General features: G+C 40.9%; 1 pseudogene; it reads right to left on the reverse strand.

Annotated features, from left to right (window-relative positions):
• Window positions 1–469: 469 nt before the first annotated feature.
• Window positions 470–7,193, reverse strand: LOC119055097 (syndecan-2-like; annotated as a pseudogene).
• Between the last annotated feature and the right edge of the window lie 1,913 nt (window positions 7,194–9,106).

The raw sequence follows: 9,106 nt of genomic DNA on the forward strand, positions 1-9,106 counted from the left end.
AACTCTCTTTTTAAGTGTGAGAGATGAGAAAGATAAATTCCTGTACACACCCATTTGTATGAAAAATTTCTCAACAAGCTATTGATACAGTTTACTCCAGGGAGGCGGGTTGGGGGATCTGAGGTGGAACACAGACCCACCCTTCTAGTTCATCTTGCACCATCTCATGTGTTTTCTTCACAATCCCAAATACACATTTCAAAATATAAATTGAACTAAAATATTGATGGAAACACTACAGTGTTTTTATAAAAGGAAACTAGAAAACAGCTTTTCAAAGAAGCCCCTCTTCAACAGAAGGCGGTGGATGTCCAGGCCATGGCACCATCACTTCCGGTTTCTTCAGTTTGGGGGGATTCAGAAGACTCCAGGTTCCTGGTTTCAAATCATCAAGTTTTGAAATAAAGATTTCTCCTGAGAAGGTATGATCAAGGAAGATGAAGGTAAGAGGATTTCACTCCGGAACAACCTAAGATGCCTGAGAGTTAGGTGGGCGAAACGTGGTTAGAGCAGTTGCCAAGCCCTGGGCTTTGCTGGTCGGAGGACGGAATTTCCTAGGAGCCTTCGGGACCCGCTCCCCCTTGTCGTTAGGTGGCACATCATTACCACGTGGTTCACAGCCTCTCCCAGACTTGTAGCACCGAGGTACACGTTCTGTATACTTCTGTAGTTGGGACGTGAGGAAAATTCCCACTATTTTAATTATTCATTGTTATTATTCTTGTCTTAGCTTAAGAAGATTTTTCTCATTGTTGTTCATTATAAAAAAACATGAATAATATAGACATTTCAAGAAAAATTAAAAAGAAAAATCTTCACTGCTCAAAGAGAGCTTTCACAACCTGGTGGATTTCCATGGTTTTTTGTTCGCTCACTCATTTAATTTGAGTTTTTATGTGGATGTGAACGTACTGTCTATACAGTTTCATTTCCTGTTCAGACAGGCTTAGGAAGCGCTCCTCAGGACCCTGCACCGTAATGAAGATGCGAGGGGACCTGGATTATTATTATCATGAAACAGCTAAACCAACCAAAACAATCATAAAATTCCTTAGGAAAATGCGTTAACAGGTCATTGACGGTAGATTTGGAGAGTTGGGCTCGGAAGGGATATGGATATAGCAATTAAATTCAGGGACCAGGAAGGTTCTTGATTTGTACTACGTGGCAGCTCTTCAACCTGCAGGAAGGGGGCGGGGGAATCTGTGTTCTTGTTGTGTGTGTTCTGGGCCACAGCCCTTCCTGATCTGGCAGAGCCACCCCAGTGGGGAAAGAGCATCTATCAGCTAACCCAGCCCTGGCAGAATTGAATCAGGGGTGCTTCAACTTTGGGCAACAGAGAACCCAACTAATAGTGGATTAAAGAAATAGGCCTTTATTTTTTAATTTTTATTAAAGATTTTATTTGTAGGGAGAGAGAAAGATACATCAATATGTGGTTGCCTCTCCCATACCCCGCACTGGGGACCTGGCCTGCAACGCAGGCATGTGCCCTGATTGGGAATCAAACTGGTGGCCCTTTGGTTCCCAGGGCCATGTTCAATCCACTGAACTACACCAGCCAGGGCCAAGTAGGCCTTTAATTTTCTCACATGATAAGGCCTCTGGAGGCTGCTACTAGCTTTAATTCAATGCACAGATGATATTAGAGCTGCACTATGTGATCCTTCATGCCTACATTTAAAAAAAATCCTCACCAAGAAGCTTATTGACTTTATAGAGAGAGAAGGAGAGAGAGAGAGAGAATAAAAGACATCATCAAAGGGCTGCCTTCCACGTGTCCAACCTGCAAAATGAAACCTGCAATCTAAGTATGTGTCCTGACCAGGGATCGAACCTCCAAACTTTTGGCATATAGGATGATGCTCTAAGCAACTGAGTCACTCAGCCAGGGCCCTTCATGGCTGCACTTTATGTTCCCAAGACAGCTGCTGATCTACAGACACCATGACTGCCTCTGAGGCAAGAGGATAGGAAAGAGCATACCAGCCAAAAGTTCTTTTTTGTATTGGGATATTAAAAGTTATGTCCAAATCTCCGTGTCTACTTATTTCTCACTGGCCAAACTGAGTCAAGAAGCCACCCAAGCTGTCAGAGAGGGTGAGAAGACAAGGAGGTTGTAGTTGATCATAGTGCTATATCACATGAAATTTGGGTTCTGTTGAGGGGAGACAGCTGTCATGCATGTAGACAGCTCACTCTGTTTGTCATGGGGGACAAAGGTTATCTGCTTCAAGTTTCTTATTTGCAAACTATGTGTAGAATATGTCTTCCCTTTGCCTGCTGCCCCAGGGGTAGGTGCTGTGGAGCCCTGAAGAGAATGGGAGTCCCGATTTGCCGAGGACCACGACAGCACTGAGCAAGGAGAAAGGCCAGTAGGGGAGCGTGAGCTTTCCTGGAAGCCAAGGGTCATCCATGTGACTGAGTCTCAAAAGAAACCATCACTGCTTAGGGGAATGGCCACCTCATATCCACCTTGAGCCTATAAGGGGCTCTTGTGAGAAAGCCCATTCAGAGGCTTGACTATTCGGGTCCATCTGGTCTCATCATGTGTAGTCATATGAATAGGAAATGGACGTTTTCCTCTCCCTGCATTTTAACCCAACATTAGAGCTAAGGTCAGGGGGGAAAGAGAGGGCATGAAAGAAAATGAAGTATAGTCTTCACCTTTAGATTATGAAAATCAGAGTAAAGACTCAGACTGGGTGGGGAAGTAAAGCTTTGGGTTACGTGGGACTACATCAAGTGGACTGAATCTTACAAACTTAAATGAAACTGTGTGGGTTAATGTGTGTGCCTGAAAACTATGGAATCAGACAGAAAGTTCGTAAGAGAACTGCTACTCAGCAGGAGAGGAGGATTTGACAATTCACAGCAATAGAAGCAGTTATGGGTTGAATTGTGTCTCCCCCAAAAGCTATGTTCAAGTCTTAACCCTCAGGACCTGTGAATGTGAATTTATCTAAAAATAGGGTCTTTTAGATACAATCATGTAAAAATCAAGTCATACTGAATTAAGGTGGGCTCCAATCCAATATGATTGGAGGGTCCTTATAAGAAAAAGGAAAACTGGACCCAGAGTCTGTGTATAGAGAGAATGCCTATACACAAACAAGGGATTGGAATAATTCAGCTGGAAATAAAGGGAATCCAAGAATTGATAACTACCTTCACAAGCCAGTAAGAGGCAAGGAGCAGAGCCCAGTCTACACCTTGGTTTTGCATATCTAGAACAGCGAGAGAACAAATTTCTGTTGTTTGAAGCCACCCACTTTGTGGTACTTTGTGATGGCACCTTTAGGAAACATACAGCAGCCAAGAGCATAGGAGGACAATTGTTTTATATGGATACCCCTGATGATGTGAGACTGCTCATTAAACCAGGATCCCATAATGCCATCTTTGATATGGATTGATACCCTCCTCACTATACTATTTTCAGTCTCAACTTAATGTTATCTTCCTTACCTGGACTAAATAGAGAACATTCTTTAATTGCCCTGATTTTTTTTTCCCTAAAGCAGGAACTTATGCTCTTCTTGCCTAGAGAATGCATAGTGTTTTTGCTTTGGTTGTTAAACATTTTTTAAAATATTTTATTTATTTATCTTTAGAGGGGAAGGAGAGAGGGAGAGAAACATCAATGTACGGTTGCCTTTCATGCATCCCCTGCTGGGAACTGGCCTGCAACCCAAGTATGTGCCCTGACTGGGAATTGAACCACGATCCTCTGGTTCTCAGGCCTGTGCTCAATCCACTGAGCTATACCAGCCAGGGCTAAACATTTTTTATTAGGTGCACAGAACTTATTAGAGAGAAGGCATTAATTGTTAATCTCTCTTCATGTTACCAGAGAGAAGCTATGGCTCTGGCTCTTCTGAATCTCTTTCTGTTTCTTTTTCTGTATTTCCTTTTGCAAAGAGGACAAGTTTATTTTCACAGGCTCGAAATCCTTGTGTCCTTTTCTCTTATTGCAAAACCACACATGAGGAAAAATGAAAGAGAAGCTCTAATCATTCTATCTGGCCAAGATGGTCTTATTCTGACTCTTGGCTACCATGACAACAAGATTTGGACTTTATCCAGTCTCTTATCTGACCTAAGTAGTAGTCAGTGTATTTGTCTAGTTGGATGAGTAGGCAGAGGCAGGTGAGAAGCTAACATTTATGGAGGATTTAGGGTTTTCGCCGAGTATCTGTGCTATTTTATTTGAAGTTTCCTGGCTAAGCTTTTTCAGCATTTTGCAACTTGCCTTCTGCTTCTTACACAGCTTTAAAATTTTTCCTAAACATTTACAATGATTTTAACACAATAGAAGTTGGCAGTATTAAATTTACTATGATTTCCTCATATCTTTTTTGCTTTAGAGAATACTGAATCAAATTTTACCAAATCATATTTTGAGTTCTCCAATAAATGTTAATTTTAAAAAATGAAAAATGGATTCTTAGATAATCTTAAACCGAATGCTTGGTTGAAGATTTTTAAAAAGTTTTTGATGTTTGATTTGTTTAACAGTAGAATGCCCATGTGATCATGGCACACTAATTATATTGGGGTATTTCTTCATGTTCTAAAGTTTGTGCCATGGAATATATATTTGTCATTTGAGCACATTTGAGATATATGTTACTGTAAACGTGTTTTTCATTGGTAAGTGTAAATGCTACTTGTTATCTCCTAATTCTTATAAAATTCAAGTTAATATTTAACACATGAAATAAAGTAAGAAATAAAGATACCCTTAGTGCTAAAGTTCACCATGCAAAAGTGCTTTAAAGTGAACTTAATTTGAACCTTCATATGTATTTAGGGGCCATTAAGGAATCTGGAAGGGGAATGACAGAAACATCATAACTGTACCCCTTTGAATGCATATTTTAGGGCAGCATTTGAGAGCAGTGAACCCGACAGAGAGCGAGGGGAGAGGACTATTTCTGGAGCCCCCGTGTCTGCGTGGTGTAATGTGAAGTGCACAGGTACCTTGGGATTCGGATGAGTGGGGAGGCTAGGCACTGAGATAAGAACCACGGGAGGAGGAAAATGGGAGCTTTCTAACTCCCTGGCTTTTCCCTTCTCTCCTTTCCCTCTCTTGGTTCCTGACTCTGCCACCCAACTTGTGAACATGGGAATGACTTTCATGATGCAGCCACTCACTGCCTAGCGACGTTTCAGCGGATGATAGACCGCGGTCCCATGGATTACAACGGAGCTGAAAACTGTCTAACGTTGTGGCCCAATGCATTCATTGCTCACGTATTTGCGGTGATACTGGTGTCAACAAACTGCATTGCCAGTAGTATTGTGTGAAAAGTGTATTATAGCGCGCTAACGCAGGGTGAAATCATAGAGTGAAAAAAAAAGTTGACTTTTATTTGAAAGGTCCTAATTCTCCTTACACCAAAATACAGGTAGGCTAAATTAAAATACTGAATTTTAGGAAAAAGAAATATATATAGCACATACCATTATGCACAATACATAATATTTGATAATGATGATAAACGACTGTTAATGGTTTATGTATTTACTGTACCATATAGTTTATCACCATTTTAGTGTGTACTCTTTCTAATTATTAAAAAGAAAGTTTGCCGTGTAACAGTATGCTGTGTGACCCCAGGAGCAGCCTCCCACATCCAGTATTCACAGTGTCTCTTGATGGCATCATTTTCTCTTGTGCTTAATTTAATTTCATGTTGTTTTGCACAGTATCATGATGCATAGGCTTGTAGTCTGGGAGCAACAGGCTGTACCATGTAGCCTAGGTGTGCAGTGAGCTTTATCATCCCGGCTTGTGTAAGGGCACTCTGTGATGTTCACACGACAAGGTCGCCTGACAACCCATTTCTCAGGACGTATCCCTGCTATTAATGGGAGCACGGCAGTACTTCCTTTCCCTCTCTTCTACTCTTATTAATACCCAAGTCTGATGTGAGCTCCTTCACACAGAAATTTGATCCTTCCTTTGAATTTCTTGAAATTGTTCCCAAGGATAATTCCAGTAGGCCCAGCCTTATTGCCAGTCCAATCTGAAGCCAGAACCTTATAGAGAAATCTCCCTAAACCTTATATATGATCCTATTACCTGTTTAAAAACTTTGGGGGGTTCTCAGTGCCTTTAGGATAAATCTTAATTTCTAGAGCTGGTCTTTATCTTCTTGACCAAGCTGTACCTTTTACTTTGGGCTTCTTAAAAACCTTCCCTCGTGTCCAGGGTCACTGTGTCTGGAGTGGTCACTGGTTAAACTCTAGGGAGTTTATGTGACCAATGTCCCTTCTGCCTGAAATACTTCTTTCCTGGCCTACCTTTCTTTTAAGACACCATCTTTCTTTTTATTTTATGTTTAATAAAAATATTTTAAGAAGTTCAGTGATCTCAGTAATAGACACACTAAGTGGGAGTTTCTCACATAAAACTTCCTAGTAGGTGCCTTCTGATAAGCAGCCCTGGATGGTTTGCCCTCTCCAAGGTCATAACTTCCATCCTTTCTTATGTACACAATACACCAGCAGCAGGATAAGGAAAATTGCCAAGAGAAAGCTGATCATTTCATTAAAAATGACAGCTGCTAGGACTTCTGTTCTTTTAAACAGATTGTCTGGGTGTTTCTCAGCATACACATTTGTGTCCTCTTGAGCCAAGTCCATTTTTCTTTCTCTTTTTAAGAAATATTCACCTGAGGATGTGTTTTATTGATTTTAGAGAAGGAGGAAGGGAGAAGAGAAACATTGAGGTGAGAAAGAAACATCAGTTGGTTACCTCCCTTACACGCCCTGACCAGGGATCGAACCTGTTACTTGGGTATGAGCCCTGACTGGGGACCAAACCTGCATCCTTTTGGTGTCTGGGATGATGCTCCAATCAACTGAGCTACCTGGCCAGGGCTGGGTCCATTTTTCTTTCTGAGTCAAAGAGGTGAACTTTCTCTTTCATCAGTTTCTTTGGGTGTCTTCATCTGAGCAGCTATTTTGTTTTGCATCTTCTGCATTGTGGCTTCACCTTTTGGAGCAGCACTAGTGAACGGTGTCCTTAGAAGTGGTTGAGATGTCGTCAGCTCGGGACTCTGCATGTCCTCATCAGCTCCCGGGCCTGAGGCAGAAGCATAGTCATCACTATTGATAGAATATGCCCCTGATGTGTCTTCAATGGAGCTGTTGTCAGGTATGTCTTTTTTAAAGATATCTCGCATTGACTTTGAGAGAGAGAGAGAGAGGAAGAGAGAAAGAGAGAAACACCGATCAGTTGCCTCCCAACTGGGCTCTGAACCTGCAGCCAAGGTCTGTGCGTGACTGGGAATCAAACCTGCAACCTTTCGGTGTACAGGATGATGCTCCAACCAACTGAGCCACCTGGCCAGGGCGAGGTACATGTCTTTAACAGATGTGAGCTTTATCATCTGCTAGACTTCCCTCTATGCTGGAAGAGACCAAGACACCATCTTTTTTGAGTTCCTCTAAGTACTTTCCTTCCCTGAAAATAGAGCTCTTCTTTCTCTTGTCCTTTCTGTACCTATTTCTTTCATATACCTACTCTGCAATTCTTCAATATTAAATTTTTTAAAAAGATTTTATTCATTAATTTTTAGAGCAAGGGGAGGGGTAGGGAAAAGAGGAGAGAAACATCAATGTGAGAGAGAAGCATCCATGGGTTGTCTCTTGTAAGTGTCCCTACTGAGGACCAAACCAGCAACCCAGGCATGTGCCTGGACCAGGAATCAAGTTGGTTCTGTTTGTGGGACAATGCCCAATTGACTGAGCCACACCAGTCAGTCAGGGCTAGAGTATTTTTTTACATGCTTTTCTTCTCTGCTCCCTAGGAAAGATTAAGCCTCTGGAAAACAGAGGCTGTTTTATTTGTTTTTATATCCTCAGCACTTAGCACTTTGTCTGGCACATGGAAGTGCTTAATATTTTAAATAAAAACATAAGCGAATGAATGAATGCAAAGCAGTGAACTTTGGGTTGGTGTGGGCAGCTCTCGGGTTATCTCCGTAAGGGTTTTCTAAGTGCATTTTGAGTATGTTTCCTTCTATACCAGCTTTGGTCCTGTCCTAACACTACCTGTCCCTCCTGAATGTTTTCTAGTTGCTTTACCTATAGCTTCGGTCTTTAGCATAATTCGGCTTTAGCCTGGAGCAAGTATTATCCACCACTGTATACTATCTACTTTCTTGTATCATGTTTCTCTTCCTTTGTGGAGAATGACCAAGGGTTTACTGTGGCTGCAGTGCAATTGGCAGCTGTCAGAATCAAAACTCATTAATAAAAAAAACAATAATGCTTCAAAGTACATTACACTACTCCTTCAAAGTCTTTTGTGAACATTATCTTATTAATCATCACAATAGCTCAGGGGAAGATAAACATGGTTGGTTATCTTACCTCGATCATATTTTGAAAGAAACTTTTTTCCTTGTTATTGTTTGATTATGCTATGAAATCTGGATAGCAATTTTCATATTGGCTATTTGGATATAATTTGATATGCTGATGTAAAAATTTCCTAGGATTGGTAAGGTGGTTTTTATTTTTATTTTAGATGTCTCACCCAGACTCTTGTAGAATTCTTTCCAGAGAGCTGAGCAAGAATAACAAGCAAAAGACCCAGATACTTCTGCTCAAGGACAGAAATTTTCTGAATAGCTCGAGGCTCATTAAAACATATATTTGTGATCTAGAAGTCAAGAGATATGCATAGTAGGTGCTCAAGTAACTGTTGAATGACTGAATGATGTGCTGAGTTATAAAATAGGAGTTTAACTGAGGGGATTTGTGGGAAATTAGTATCCTAGTCAGGTATTCCATTAGAAAATGGTGTCAAATAGCTAAACCACAAACCTTTTAGGAAAGGAATTTTACTTAAAAAACTGGCTTAAAAATTTACTCAGTTCTGTCCCCACCTCACCTCTAGTGGTCAATCTTTACTTTTCACATATTTCTTAGTGTCTTTGTTCACAAGGTTAGTTTCCCTTTTGTAGCAGGGACTGTATCTCCCTATGCTCTTGAAATAAAATGGCAGCTCAACAAATGACTATGGAATTGAAAAAAAAATTAACCAGAGAAATCTTTCCTGTACAAACATTGAAAGGTGGATAGGTTCAAT

Source organism: Artibeus jamaicensis, unplaced genomic scaffold (genome assembly GCF_021234435.1).
Source record: "Artibeus jamaicensis isolate MK-2021 breed Jamaican fruit bat unplaced genomic scaffold, CSHL_Jam_final contig_415, whole genome shotgun sequence".
In the NCBI taxonomy this organism is placed as follows: Eukaryota; Metazoa; Chordata; class Mammalia; order Chiroptera; family Phyllostomidae; genus Artibeus; species Artibeus jamaicensis.